Source organism: Protopterus annectens, chromosome 14.part0 (genome assembly GCF_019279795.1).
Source record: "Protopterus annectens isolate FY-2018-M chromosome 14.part0, PAN1.0, whole genome shotgun sequence".
Taxonomy (NCBI): Eukaryota; Metazoa; Chordata; order Ceratodontiformes; family Protopteridae; genus Protopterus; species Protopterus annectens.
The window spans coordinates 450,948,186-450,962,155 of NC_056748.1; the positions used below are offsets into that span (position 1 = coordinate 450,948,186).

The following is a 13,970-nucleotide window of genomic DNA, read 5'->3' on the forward strand; positions in this document are numbered from 1 at the left end:
TCGTCTGTGAACTTGGTCAGCCATAGTCCTCCTGTGCTTGCCTGTACCTCTGAGAAATATATGCCGAACAGGAAGGGTCCTAGGATTGAGCCCTGGGGAACGCTACTTGTAACCAGTTTAGAGTCAGTCCTGCAACTCTCACCATGTGGGTTCTATCCATGAGCCAGTTGAGAACCCATCTTGTGATGTAGGGGTTTATGTTCAGGCTGGTGAGCTTGTTTATAATACCAGAATAGGGAATGGCATCAAAGGCCTTTGCAAGGTCTAGGTGGGCTGTGTGTACCACCTTTCCCTTGTCTACAGCCTTGGTAACTGTCTCAAAGAAGTCCACCAAGTTTAGGAGGCATGATCTGCCCTTACCAAAGCTGAACTGGGTAGAGTCCAATGTTTGGAGGTTCCCAATGTATCTGTTAATGAGTTCCATGATGATGCGCTCCATAGCCTCGCAGACCAAGCTAGTCAGGCTTATACGGCGATAGTTCCCGGGGTCTGTTGTGGCTCCACCTTTGTGGAGTGGAATAACCATTGCTGTGCACCACTCTATGGGTGCATAGCCTGTGGAGAGGCTGAGTTTGAACAGTGTGTTTAGGTGAGGGGTTAGTTCATCTTTGAGCTTGTGTAGGATGCAGCCTGGGACACCGTCCGGTCCCATTGTTTTTGGCTTTGGAGAGGGCTGTTTTAATCTGAGTGTCTGTGATTTCAGGGGCTCTACAGTCTTCTGGTATGGTTATGGGCCCTTTTGGGGGTGAGAGGGGAGTGATGTTTGTGCTGAACCTGTCTGCCAGGATATTGGTGATATCGATCGGTTCAGTGTATTTTGTGCCATTCTGTACTAACTCTGAGCAGATATGAGCATTGCCACTTAGATTCTTGACATAGCTAAAGAATGCCTTGTGGTTATCTTTGGAGACCTTGGCAATTTTTCTTTCAAAGCTCACCTTGGATGATTTTATGAGGGATCATAGTTTCTTGCTGTTACTGATCAGGGATGTCTTCCCTTCTTGGGATTTTACTCTTTTCTGTACTAGTTTCCTCCTTCAGTTGTATAGCTTGTTTATGGTAGGAGTCCACCACACTGGTTTCCTTTTCTTGGAGGAGTGAGTCTTGGTTTTACTTGGGATAGCATGATCCATGCATTCTTGTAGGTGCCTGTAGAATGCATTAGTAAAGGATTTTGCTGCTTGGACAGCGTTATCCTGTAGCATGGGGGCTTTGAAACTTTCCACCTCGGTCTTAAGTAACGTGAAGTTTGCTTTTGAAAAGTTTTTCACTGTGGTTTCCTTGTCCGGGGGTGGGGGCGGAATGTGGATATCCAAAGTGATTTGTTTATGGTCAGATCTAACCAGGGAGGGGTTGACCTCCAGTGTGGAACACCGGTCACCCATGTTGTTGATGACCAGGTCCAATATGTTGTCACCTCTGGTGGGAGTGTTGACCAGCTGATCCAGGGAGTTTGAGTTTATAAATTCTAGGAAATGTTTGGCAAGGGAGTTAGTACTTGAGTAGTTCTCCCAGTTAATGTTTGGGTAATTGAAATCACCCAATATTAGGGTGTTTGGTAGGGCCTTTATGTTTCCCAGTGTTTCCAGAAATGTGGATCTTGAAATGTTATTGCTGAAATCTCTAAGAAGAAAATTTCCCTTCTCCATATATAAAAGAAGTAAATCTTTTAATGTAGCAGTTATCACTGTGCCATCTCTATGGTGTGAATGATTGTACGTCTTCATTTATTGCAAGCTGTCTCTGATAGAATATGCTTTGTGAAATCCAGTTGTCTGTTGTCAAAAGTGGGATGTATACTTTGGTACTTTAAGCTGACTGAATGATCATGTGTTAGCTCAGAAACTTTGGTAACAGTTATGATATTTTTTCACTTTTTCTGGGTACCTGAAGTAGAAGCACAGAAACTATTTCCATGATTATATTACAAAAATAACACTTCCAACATTCTGTGTGGTTGACTCCACCCAGATGAGATCAGAGGTAAAGATCCATCAATGTTAATCAGTCACCATTAAAACAGATGCAGTCCAAATAGCTAAATGGAAAGAGACCACAACACCAATTATACACAGTTTATATCACATTTTCAGTACAACAGGAAAGAAGCTATACAATCAAACAGAAGCATCACTCAGAAATAGTAAAAAGCAAGTAAGGAGTACATTTTAGATTACTAACAAAACTGTCACTGGTTGCAGATATCATCTCCTTGAAACAGCAACATTCCATCCATCTGGAAATATTTTCTTTATTACTTTTTCATATAACATTAATTTCAAGCTATGAATTTAAATGTTTTACCAGAATTAAATCTTATTATATTACAGATCTGCATTTTAGTCTGATCTGGAAATTAATTTGCACCTTCACGTCCCTCCAGTTCCCCTACAACAATACCTTTCTGCCATCTTGACCAAGCTTTTATTGTATATTTGTAAACCATCTTTTCAGTTATGGAACATCATACTTTTCAACAATTGTTGCCTTTATTTTACTTTATATGAGTTATTCAGCACTGTATTCATGCTACACAATGAAATTAGTGCAACCAAGCCATTCCTTATTCAATAACATTAAGTTTAGGTACCTTTCTAACAACTAGCCATTGAAGTGAGGTCTCTGCCATGTGCCATAAATCCCTTACTGAGCAGTGGCAGCACATCTACTTCTAAATTTGGTTTGAATGTCATATCATTTTGGAATTCTACCAATTAACTATGGCTGCCAGCCACTGGCAGGATGCCAATCTCCCACTTGCTCTGGTTCTTCTCTTATCCTTCCTGTCCTTCACATACTCAACTATTGTATGTCCTTCATTTTTGCTACAGGGAGCCCATGTTGCCTGTCTCCGTCTTTATTATGAATAACCTTTCCATTCCTCTTCTCTTGTGTCTCTTCATGTTACTCAATCTTTTTCCCAACCTGAACATCTACAGTAGACCTTTTTTCACCACATCCTCCAAAAGCAACTTCAAATGTAGGCCAAGAAGTCGATTCCAATACTGTTCAGGTGGAATTTGTCCTTCCTACAGTATATTGGGTCCACCTTATCAAAATCCTGTGCTCTAAGACCAAACAAATCTGCTCTTAATGTTACCTCAGTCATCATATGATTAATAAAATTCATCTCTCCCTTGATAGCACTGTAACGAAATAGTTACTTTTATACTAATCTGCCAATGATTGCTGGTTAGATAACCATGGCTTGTAAACATCTTTTTAGTAAGCATTGTGCTTTATTATGACAAAGAATAATTCTCTTTTAAGAATTAAGCATATGTTATTTCCCCCAAATGCAATACAATAATTTGTGGTTAGATACTTCACTTAGGTCACTGAAAACTGGATGAATCTATAGCCAGGTCATGCCTCTGTATTCTTTCCAAAACAGTTTCTTGCATTTGCATAAAGTCACAAATGTCTACCTCCCAGATACTCCATTGCTCTTTGTACTGCTGAGTACAGGTAAGAAATACCTGTAAGAAACAACTTCTTAAAACCTATAAAAGAAAACAAAAATATATGTCAATGTTGGCACATACTTTACACATAGGGACCCTGAGATCTGCTGCTTCTTTAATGACCTAGTCACCTTTTTTTGCCCTTACCCCCCCCCCAAGCCCACAATTGCCTTTCTCTCTCCCTTCTTATTTTATGTACTATACAAAGGCCCTGGAAGCCTATCAACCAGCCCTCTTAATCATCTTCATAGACACTCCCTCCTTCATTAGATTAGACTGTTGATCAATGCAATCGTAATGAGTGGAGAAATATGCTGGGTCAATGCCATGAGTTTCCTTTGCCTATTTCAATAAGCCCTTCGACTGCTGTACCTGTATGACCCTGTATAACCTGCCCCTTAGAAAACTGGCCATTCTTTAATACCTACAGCCAGAGGAATCTTGCTGTCCATAACTAATGCATCACCACATACTATCAGATTTCATCACAGACTGTTGTGCTATCTTTGTTGCCCAATAGTTCAGTCACTCTGTAAGTCATGTGGTACAAAACGTATGCTAACACCACCCATGTTGCATAGTTGGCAAAACTGTGGCTAACCTTTTACAAACTTTCTACAATAAGAGGTAGGAAATTCTTACCCAGTGGGAGTCTTTGATCTGCGTTGTGCACCTCAACCCATTTAACAATCTAAAGGGAAAAAGAAGCCATGACATAAATAGCACTTCTGTTTTATTTTGACCTGAAATCATATCAATTGCCTTGGCTTAACAACCTTCAAAGCATGTGGTGTATTAGCAAAAAACACTGCTTATGTAATTCATCATGCTATACAATAAAAAAATCTAATTAAATCAAGTATTATTCATTTCCCTATTTAGCCTGTAGGTACCAAAGTCCCATACTTTTTGTTTAACTAGATGAGTTTCAGTTGTTTTTACTTTAATCTGAAGTACAGTTATAGCTAACAAGGCGTCAGTATTTTTATTGTGTTGCTTCATGAAATGTTCTCCTGTAGCAGTATCCATTTTACCTAAATGTATGTCCCTGAGGTGTTCCTTTAGTCTATCACTAAATTTCCTTTTGGTTTCACCAATAAAGAACAAATTGCATGGGCATGTCAAGGCGTATACTACCTGGCTGAGTTACAAGAGAAGGCATCAATAGGTTTAAACAACATACCATTGATCTCAAAAAAACAAACCACAACATCCGAACAAGGAGAACAATTTCACAAGGATAAGTAAGCCTTTTGTGTATAGCTACCCTTAAGTGTACTTCAGTTGTATACATAAAATAATTATTTATTAAGATGTCTGTCAAATTCCTACTTCTTTTATAAAAGATTTTAGGAATGCTATACACATATTTGGACATGATGTTGTCATCAGATATTATAGGCAATGTACTTTTTACCAAATGTATTATCTCACATTGAATTCTGTCATAAAATATACATTCTATTTAAATTCTGCTGTTTTTTTATCTCTTATAAAATACTTATTCTAACCTAATATATTGGTACAGTTATTACCTAATGCTTCCTCTTGAGTAAACCTAGTAACTTTATTATAGGCTATTTGTACGCTATTTTTATTATACTGACCTTTTGTGAATACAGCTATTAAATTTTGATCTTACTCAAAAAAATCTTGTCTTTGACTACAAGTCCTTCTTGCTCTCAACATTTCATCATAAGGCAAAGAATCCATTAGATAGGTGGGATGATCAAGGCTGGCATGCATATAATCCAACCCTGAGGGCTTACAATTTAGCTTAGTATGTACTTTACTACCATCAGCCACAAAAAAGTTGTATCTAACAGTTTACTATTCTTTCATGAATATTACCTACAAATATTACATTTAAAATTATTACTATTTAATTCAGAAATAAATGAGACAGCATTTTTTTTACTCTGTTACATTAAAAAATCAAATCATCTATATAGTGATAATATTCAATCACATATTTTTTTTAAAAAATAATGAACTATAAATACAATTAATCTTAAATAAAACCACCAATATGTTAATGTGGGCCAGGGCAAAAGATGCACTCATCACTGTGCCTATTAACTATTTATAAATAAATGCATTAAGCATAACAATATTTTTTCAGACAAAATTTTATAAGTTTCATAATATACATATATAGTAGTCAGACACTGATATAAAAATATTGTACAGCCTGCAAATCATCTAGGTAGCGCATGCTGGTATATAAACTTTGTACATCCAATACTAACCAAAACATCCCAGTATACCAGGTCATTCTTCCCAAATTATTTAGCAAAGCCTGAGAATCTGTAATGTAAGAAGGCAGTTTATAGAGACATAAGGTAAATACACAGTCATTAATTATGTTTCCTAACTTTTGCAGTAATAATGGCAGGGACACAATTGGATAACCTGGAGGATATGCCAGACTCTTATGTATTTTAAGAACACAATAAATTATAAGCATAGGACTAGAGGGAGAAACCAGTTGATCAAAATCATTGTCTAAAATGTACCCCAAATGGATGCCCTTTGTATAATATTTTTAAAACTTATAACAAATGCTTTATAAACATCCTTTGAAACACATAAATATGTGTCATAATTCATCAAATGCTAGATACACATTTTATAATACTGTTGCACATTCATAGTTATTACATTCTTCCCTGTATTAGCTGTCCCTTAATGGTATTAATACTTGCTACTTATCTTTATTTAAATTTAATACTATACCCTTCGTTTGGGAATGAAATTGTTTGAATATCAGCTAGGTTTCTGTATTCACTACCGATGCATAACTTTTTATACAATTACTACTAAAAGGAGGCATAAAATTACTTCTGGTATAAACAGAACATAATATCCAGAGGAACATATTCATTATACAGGCCTTCATTGTCAAATGAAGACAAGGAAAACCAGCTGATACTGACTAAATTCCTCAGAGATAAAACTATTTAACACACTATTATCTAAAATGGCATTGGCATTTTTATCAGCTTGCCAATAGTGAAGTAAATATAGTTTCCTATAAGGCTTAAATAACCCTGTTTTGGTATTATAATATCTGGGTATCACAACAGGTATAAACTTTAAACCTAATAATAAGAGTCCCATTAGCCACTCATTTAAAACACTTCCTGATATATTATGTATATGTTTAGGCGGCACATCATATACCTCTGCCCATATCTCAGGTACATAGATATCAAGACATTGTTCATAAAAAGTCTCAGTCTTACTTGTTGTGTATTTGCTTTTTGGGGTTCATCTGGTACTTATCCCAGTAGGAGTAACTGTTATATCTCTTCCACACACTGTTTAACCGAAATGTAATATTATGAAAAGGTTCATTCAGCTGATGATTTGTAGATTCCTTTGCCATAACTGCGGCATATATAGTACAGTTTTCCCCATACTCTCCATACTCATTCTACATGAAATACTGGTGGTATGCACATCCTTTGAATGAGCACAGGAACATGGTTTATCATCAGTGACCACCTTCCAGCTAGACAACGACAAAAAATACCTTACCTGTGCTATAATCATTCATATCTCTTAAAAATTTCTTCTATTTATGCTGAATCAGCTTCTGTTCAAGTTTCTGGATTTTCTGATCCACATCCTTCATGAGTTGATTAAGCTGAAAATCCATGAGTTGTTTAAATTCTCCATATTTAGATTTAACTTTATCTCCCGGGTTTTGTTGTTTCACCTAATCATACTCAGTTAGAATGCCCACCCAAGACATAGTGCAACACTGTGCTGAGAGCTCCCTTTAACCTTGGAGATCAGGTTTCATTATTCTTTGTTTCTGATCTGTGTCCATATCTCTCACTCTCTTCACATAAGAAATCTGGACAAAGCCAAAAATAATGGATGAACAAATGCCCAGAAATAGGGACAATGTTTTAACACTGATCTTGTAAACTTAGAACATTGCTAGAATAAAATCGTTAGTTTTACCATGCATTTTCAGAAGGATATGAAGTCTGAAACTCAAATGTCTGTCATTATTTAGTGAATGAAATCCTCACTGATATGCCAGTAAACCACGAAATCTATGAGGTACAGAGTAAAAATATGAGGCAAAAATCTGAACATTCTGCAAAAATCTAGACAGTTGAGAGGTATATTTGTGTCCAACAGATTAAATAACTCAGAAAATAAAAACTATCAAGTAAATAAAAGTCAAATCACACTTTAATCACTTCATAACTGCTTTTGTCCCTCTAGAAGACTTTAACAGGCTAAATATCTCTACATACACACCCCTTCTGATTTTTTTTTCTTTTAGTAGCTGTGGCATATGAACTGCAGTGTGTTGATAGAACCCAGTGTCAAGCAAGCCCTTCTGATCTGCTGAGACCGCTGTAGCTCCATTTGTATGAGGGCTTATTATACCTGCCCTGGTATCTGTCCACAGGCCCCTTCATGGCACAGTAGGAAAACCAGAGGATGAGGCCCCTCTTATTGACCTACAAAACTGGTACTGCTGAGTCATGGTCTTGTGCTGTACCCTATACTGCCTATGTTGAACCTTCATTCTTCTGGGGATGCTGAGCTCCTCCCATGATTACTCAACATTTGATGAACCTTCATAGCTAAAATGAATCCAGAAAGCCTATACTATATTCATCCCAGCCCAAACCAAATATCATAAAATACATTTAATAATGCATTTACATGTCTTACATTTATATTTATTATATGCTTTATTGGACTATTTTTTATTAACTCATTTTTATAACTTAAAACTATGCTGATTGTGACTTTGACACCCCTCCTCTGGGCCAGTAATCAAGGAGCCTCTATCCTCACCATTGATACCGGTGAGAAAAGCTCACTTGGAACAAAGATAAATACACACAGTATTTCTAGATGCAGCTCTCTCTATCAAGCACAATTTCTCTTAAGAGTACACAGGGAACACACACTGTCCTGGGGCTGGCTTTCCCTCTCTCCCTCTCCAGGCACCAAATAAGACTCCCCACTGACACAGCTATAGAGCTGAGTCTTCAGCCGAGTGTTCCAAGCCAAGTCCTCCACAACCCTCTCTGTGAAATCAGTGCTCTGTGTCCCTGCTCCAAGTAGCTGACACACACAGTGTTTGAGATTTCATTTTCACACACACATACACATGGAAAAGGCTGGCACAGATTACCAGCTATGCCCCTTCTGCCCAGACTATAAGGTAGATACTGTCACAAGAACACTCCAAAACAAGCAACTCTAAGGATCTTACAAGGGTACCCAATTATACTGAGTAAAATTAATACTAATTCAAATGGTAGTGTTTGATCAATGCAGCAAGGTTTTCAGGAGCTGCCACAGTGTCACCAAATAAATATAAGTACTCTCAAAGGTTAAAATATTCTCTAAAAGACCATTCAAAATGAAAAGTTTAAATATATGTAATAAATAATAAAAGAACATGAAAATACTAAACATTTATTTACAATAAACCCCAGAGTTTCAATCACAGGAAATATTAAAAATAACACTGATATAAAGATTCACACAGATAAACAATACCTAACTTATCTGACTATATTTTCCTGACTGATGTAAAGAATTACTGTCCCCTAGTTCACTTACTAGAGCAAGGCAAGATGATGTAGGTGAGTGGTCCTTCTTTATCAGGTTTCAAAAACAGACTGCCCTGAGACTTCTGTCTCATCTAGTATTAAAACATCATTTCAGTACTGGATTACAGAATGACATCATATACATCAGGTCACCTGACTTTGAGTTCCCACACTACCCCCTTTACTAGAAACTGAGCCAGAATCTAGCACATATGTGTTACCATATACACACATACAGTAGAGCTTTGCTAAGACATGTTATTGTATCTGGAAGCTATAAAACCATTTCAAAAACTTTTACCCTTCCAGGGTAGCAATTAGTTCACCCCAAAGGACAATACAGTAGAATTTCTAGTGCTGGTTTTCACAGACATTTTGTCTCTGGCTGCAGACAGAACTGTAAGATACAATATTTATGGCCTAAACCAGGTAATTTAATTTCAGACTATTTTCAAAGTTAGCTGGATTGAGATTATCCTCTTGTCTTCCTGTATCCCCTGTTAACATATAGTTATTTCAACAGTTACAATATAGTCTGTCATACAGGTGTATTTCTTTTTCTGTCCAGCAGGACCCACTGTTGGTACATTTTTTAACACAAGCAACTTTACAAATACATTTTTAATACAAGCACCTGTACAAATCAGTTTGATATACAAATGACATATAATTTTTACAAAACTCCAGCTAGCTATGCTGGCATATGTTACACATCCACTGCCTTACTTTTCCTGGCATAGCTGGCACTATCTCACATCATCACACTGACAGCTACAATTTTATTATAAAATGTGAAATCAATAATAATAAACAGAACACAGATCCATTTCACAAGCCTATTAAGGCACTTGAGTGCATTGTCAGGGTAATGATTACATACTGAGGTGCAGAAAGACACTAAATATTAATTTGTGTGCATTACCACAAACCTAGGTATGTGGTTATCAAACAACAGCTAGCAGTAATCCATGGATTAATGCTTTCACATAAAACCTTTCTATGTTCATAGATCATGTTGTTTTTCTGAATGCCATGGTACATCTACATGACTGGCTATACACACTGTTTCTGTCTTTTCAAATGGTCAATACAGTTATATCGTGGATGAAGTTGTAAAATGTGAAATGCTATTGCATATCATCTTTGTGATGCACATTGTATCCTTAGGTAATTTTGAATTAATACTTTTTTTCTGTCATTCTACTGCCAAGAACTAAAATTGTTAGATGTTCTAAAACAATAAAAAATATTGTCACTGTTTTATTTTCAATACAAAATATTTATCATATCAAAGAATTATATTGGCAAATACTGTTAAGGGCTGATAAATTGCCTGCTTAAAATTACAGGTTTATATTATAAAGTGTTTATCAAAAATAAGGTAGAGACAATCCCCAGGATTCACGAAGCCTCCGTGTAAGAGTTATAACTCCTACACGGAGGCTGCAGTTAAACGGAGTGATGTCAGCATGCTTTGCATATTCATGAGAGCATGCTGAATCACACCTAAGTCTAACACGGTCCGTGTAAGACAGTAGGGGGGTGTCCGTAGGCTGAGCCCTGCAAGCGAACACGCCCCCAGAAGTGTAAAAGTGCCCAAAGTAAACACCCACAACAGAGTCCACGGAAATGTGAATAAACACAACACAACACATGCCCCCACAGACTATGAACATAAAATATATATAAATGAACATGTTATATATTTTTTTTAAATTGTAAAGATGTTTAACCGTGAGTGCTTTCGTTTATGTATGCGTCCGTAGCGCAGCTACAGTTAGCAGTCAGTGGGAAAGCATATAAGAACTAAATATGCAAAATAAGCAAGGAAGCAATAGTGTAGCGGTAGAGATGTTGGCTGAAGAGCAGGCATTCATGGTTCGAGCCCCCACAACACCAATTTTTTTTTTTCAAAATAAGCAGGAAACAAGTCCCTGACAAATATGTACACATAAAACCCCAATATATGTAAAATGTAATGAAATAGCCCATTTATATTGAAGACATGTGAGGTAACAAAAGAAAAAAAATGGCAGATGTGCTCATAGCTGAGCTACAGTTTAACAGAGTGAGTGCATGTGCCCGTAGATAAGCAGTGGTTTACTGGCACAAAATGAGTGCCCGTAGCTGAGCAGTAGTTTAACACGCTAAATCTATGTGCCCCTAACTGAGCTGAGCATAATATGCATGCCGATAGCCAAATGAGGCTTAAAGCAGCGTACCCCGTTTGCGCGGAGCTGCGCACCGTGCAAACAAGCTAACCGACGGGCAACGTTGAGCAAGCCGTATCAAAACTGCTTTTACACAGACACACCCCTCAGCATGTCTAGACAGTCATGAAAAATAAAAAGCAGTGGCCAGGTTCGAACCCAGGATACTATACACCACAGTTAAGTTACAGAACCACTAAGCCATGACAGCAGTACCTGTAAATGCAATACTAGCTAATATATAGGAATGAATGCAAACTAGAGCATGACAATGCAGGTTTACTGAAGTTGATACAATTCCAAAATGGCCAATCACAGATATGTGCGGGAAAAACGGACTATATAAGCCCCATAGGCAGGAATACACAGCATAAACGATTGCAGAACTGACCTGCAGGCAGAATGACAGGAGTAGGAGAGGGTAGTCGCTTTCAAGCGCAGAGGTGGGGTGTTGAGGAGTCCAGGTACATGGTCTGGCTCCTAGTCCATAATCATGAGACCCAACTCATGCAGGGCCAGGTCCTCTGTGGAGCATACAGGGCTGAGGCGTGGGACCGGTTGGCTCATGATCTCACCAGTGCCACAGGGATTCCAAGGACTGGTGAGCAGGTCCATCACCACCATGCGGACCTGAAGAGACGCAAGCAGGACCAACTGAACCTTTGGATCCAGGAGGCCCGGCAAACACCCAACGCCCCACTACTGAGTAAGTAACATTTAATTATGTATGTAAGAAATTAAACTAGCTGATATTATGGAGATGTGTATTCCAATATTACTTCATTTATATTACAGCTGCGGGTGTCTGTTCTGCGAACCGCAGAGCCTATGACGATAGGCTGGTGCGGTTACGCCACCAGGTAGGTCAGTAATCCACTACCAGTAACTGTAAAGAAATATAAAAGTATGACAGTCAGCAAAAGAGTGCAGTGTAGTCAGTAAGGAATAAAATCTGCAAGTAACAGTGTGAAAGTGTATGCAAGTATTGCTTGATTACAAAAGTGTGTTTCAGCCTGTAAGTTTAACCTAAACATGAAACTGTCCAACATATATTCTGAAATAAAAATGCCCTGCCTGTAAGAAAATAGTACACAACCTGCAGCAGGCTGAAAAGTATAGCTGCAGAAGATGATGAAATCACATGTGTGAAATATATCCCTGTGGAAATACTGAAACATGACAGAAGTGAGACTGCTGGAAGGGATTCTAATAACTACTGGTAAAACATGTCAATAAAGCCTAGAAGTACCATCCTGAATAGTAAAATGAAAGCAAGTGAGAGAGTGTGAGAAAGTGTCATGAATCCAGCAATACAGTAGTAATAACCCCTGAATAAAGTATACTGCAGTCAAGACAGAATGAAATGCATGTGAGATTCAAAACCAAACAGCAAAATCTGTTCAAAGTGTTGCTGCATCTGGAATGTGTATCCCAAAATCTGGATATGTTGCTCTCAGTCTGCAATATGCAGATAGGATGTTTGTCTGATATACCAAACATCCACACTTGTCTACAGCTATATAAAGCAAATGTAGCAGGATGATGTAGCTGAATAAAGCTAGATATGAATGTGTATGAAGAACCATAAAATGTATATTGATGTTGCAGTAACAGTCCTATCACCAAGTTGAAATAGTTATCATATAGGAAACTGTAGTTAGAACAGTAGTGTGTATATAACTGTAGCTATTAGAAATGTACAGCATATGTATTGTTATTCGAAGGTGTTAATATTACTTTCTTCACCCCACCGTATAACCACATATAACCCATTCCACGTGAAAATGGTATGTGCAATCACAATTAACACCCCTGGATGTTTGTCCTGTTGGGTCATATACATTTGCATGTCTGTTGATGCATCTGCCCTGTTCATACATCCACACCTGATGGCCTGTTGCCATCAATTAACCCTGCATGTTGTTGGACTGTGTATTTCTGTTCAAATTATGCATGTGTTATGCACGCTGTTCAATGGTGTGAATATCCGGGTGTTTGGTTAATGGGAATACTAATGCATGCTGTTACAACTAATTGTGAATGGTATTATATGTCACTAACCCAAACTGTCATGACATAATGCAAAACATAGTACGACAGGGAAGGCGGGTTCCAGCGGACCCACCTCTCCCACCTCAGCTGGTGAGTGCACCTGGCACTAGTGCTGAGTCCGGACCCTCCTCCGGTGGCCCTGTGCCACCTGCGGGTGGAAGCGCTGCAGGGGATGGGGCTTGCCCCCCCTCTGCAAGTGTGGCTGGAGGAGGACCACCACTCACCCTCCGTAGCGTCTGGACTGTGGTGCGTAGGGAGATTCGGGACTCTGTTCTTGAGCCCCTATGCCAGCTCAAGGCACGGGTGGTGCAACTAATGGGCATGCCTGTTGCCCCGCCTACACAGCCCCCAGCACAGCCCCGTCCTGGGCAGTGAAGGAACAGTGGCAACTGCCTATGGGTGGGGATATCAGTTCCACTGTTGCCATCTGTGGGCTCATGGGCTCTGGATATCCAAACCTCCGTCCCCGTCAATTGTGTAACCCCCCCACACGTGTCATACACTGCCCCTGTATGCGTCTTGTTTGTCTTGTCTGTTTACCTAAACAACCTACCTCCCCAGCTGTACTGACTTCCTTCACCTGACATACCACTCTCACCTGAAAAAAAAAAAAAAAGGGCACTCTGTACCCACAAAAAAATTACGCCCCA

General features: G+C 38.6%; 1 protein-coding gene across 1 annotated transcript in view; it reads left to right on the top strand.

Moving 5' to 3' along the window:
• The window catches only part of LOC122788679 (vomeronasal type-2 receptor 26-like), a 161,646-nt gene that overhangs the window by 110,956 nt on the left and 36,720 nt on the right, over positions 1-13,970 (top strand). The window lies entirely within an intron of this gene.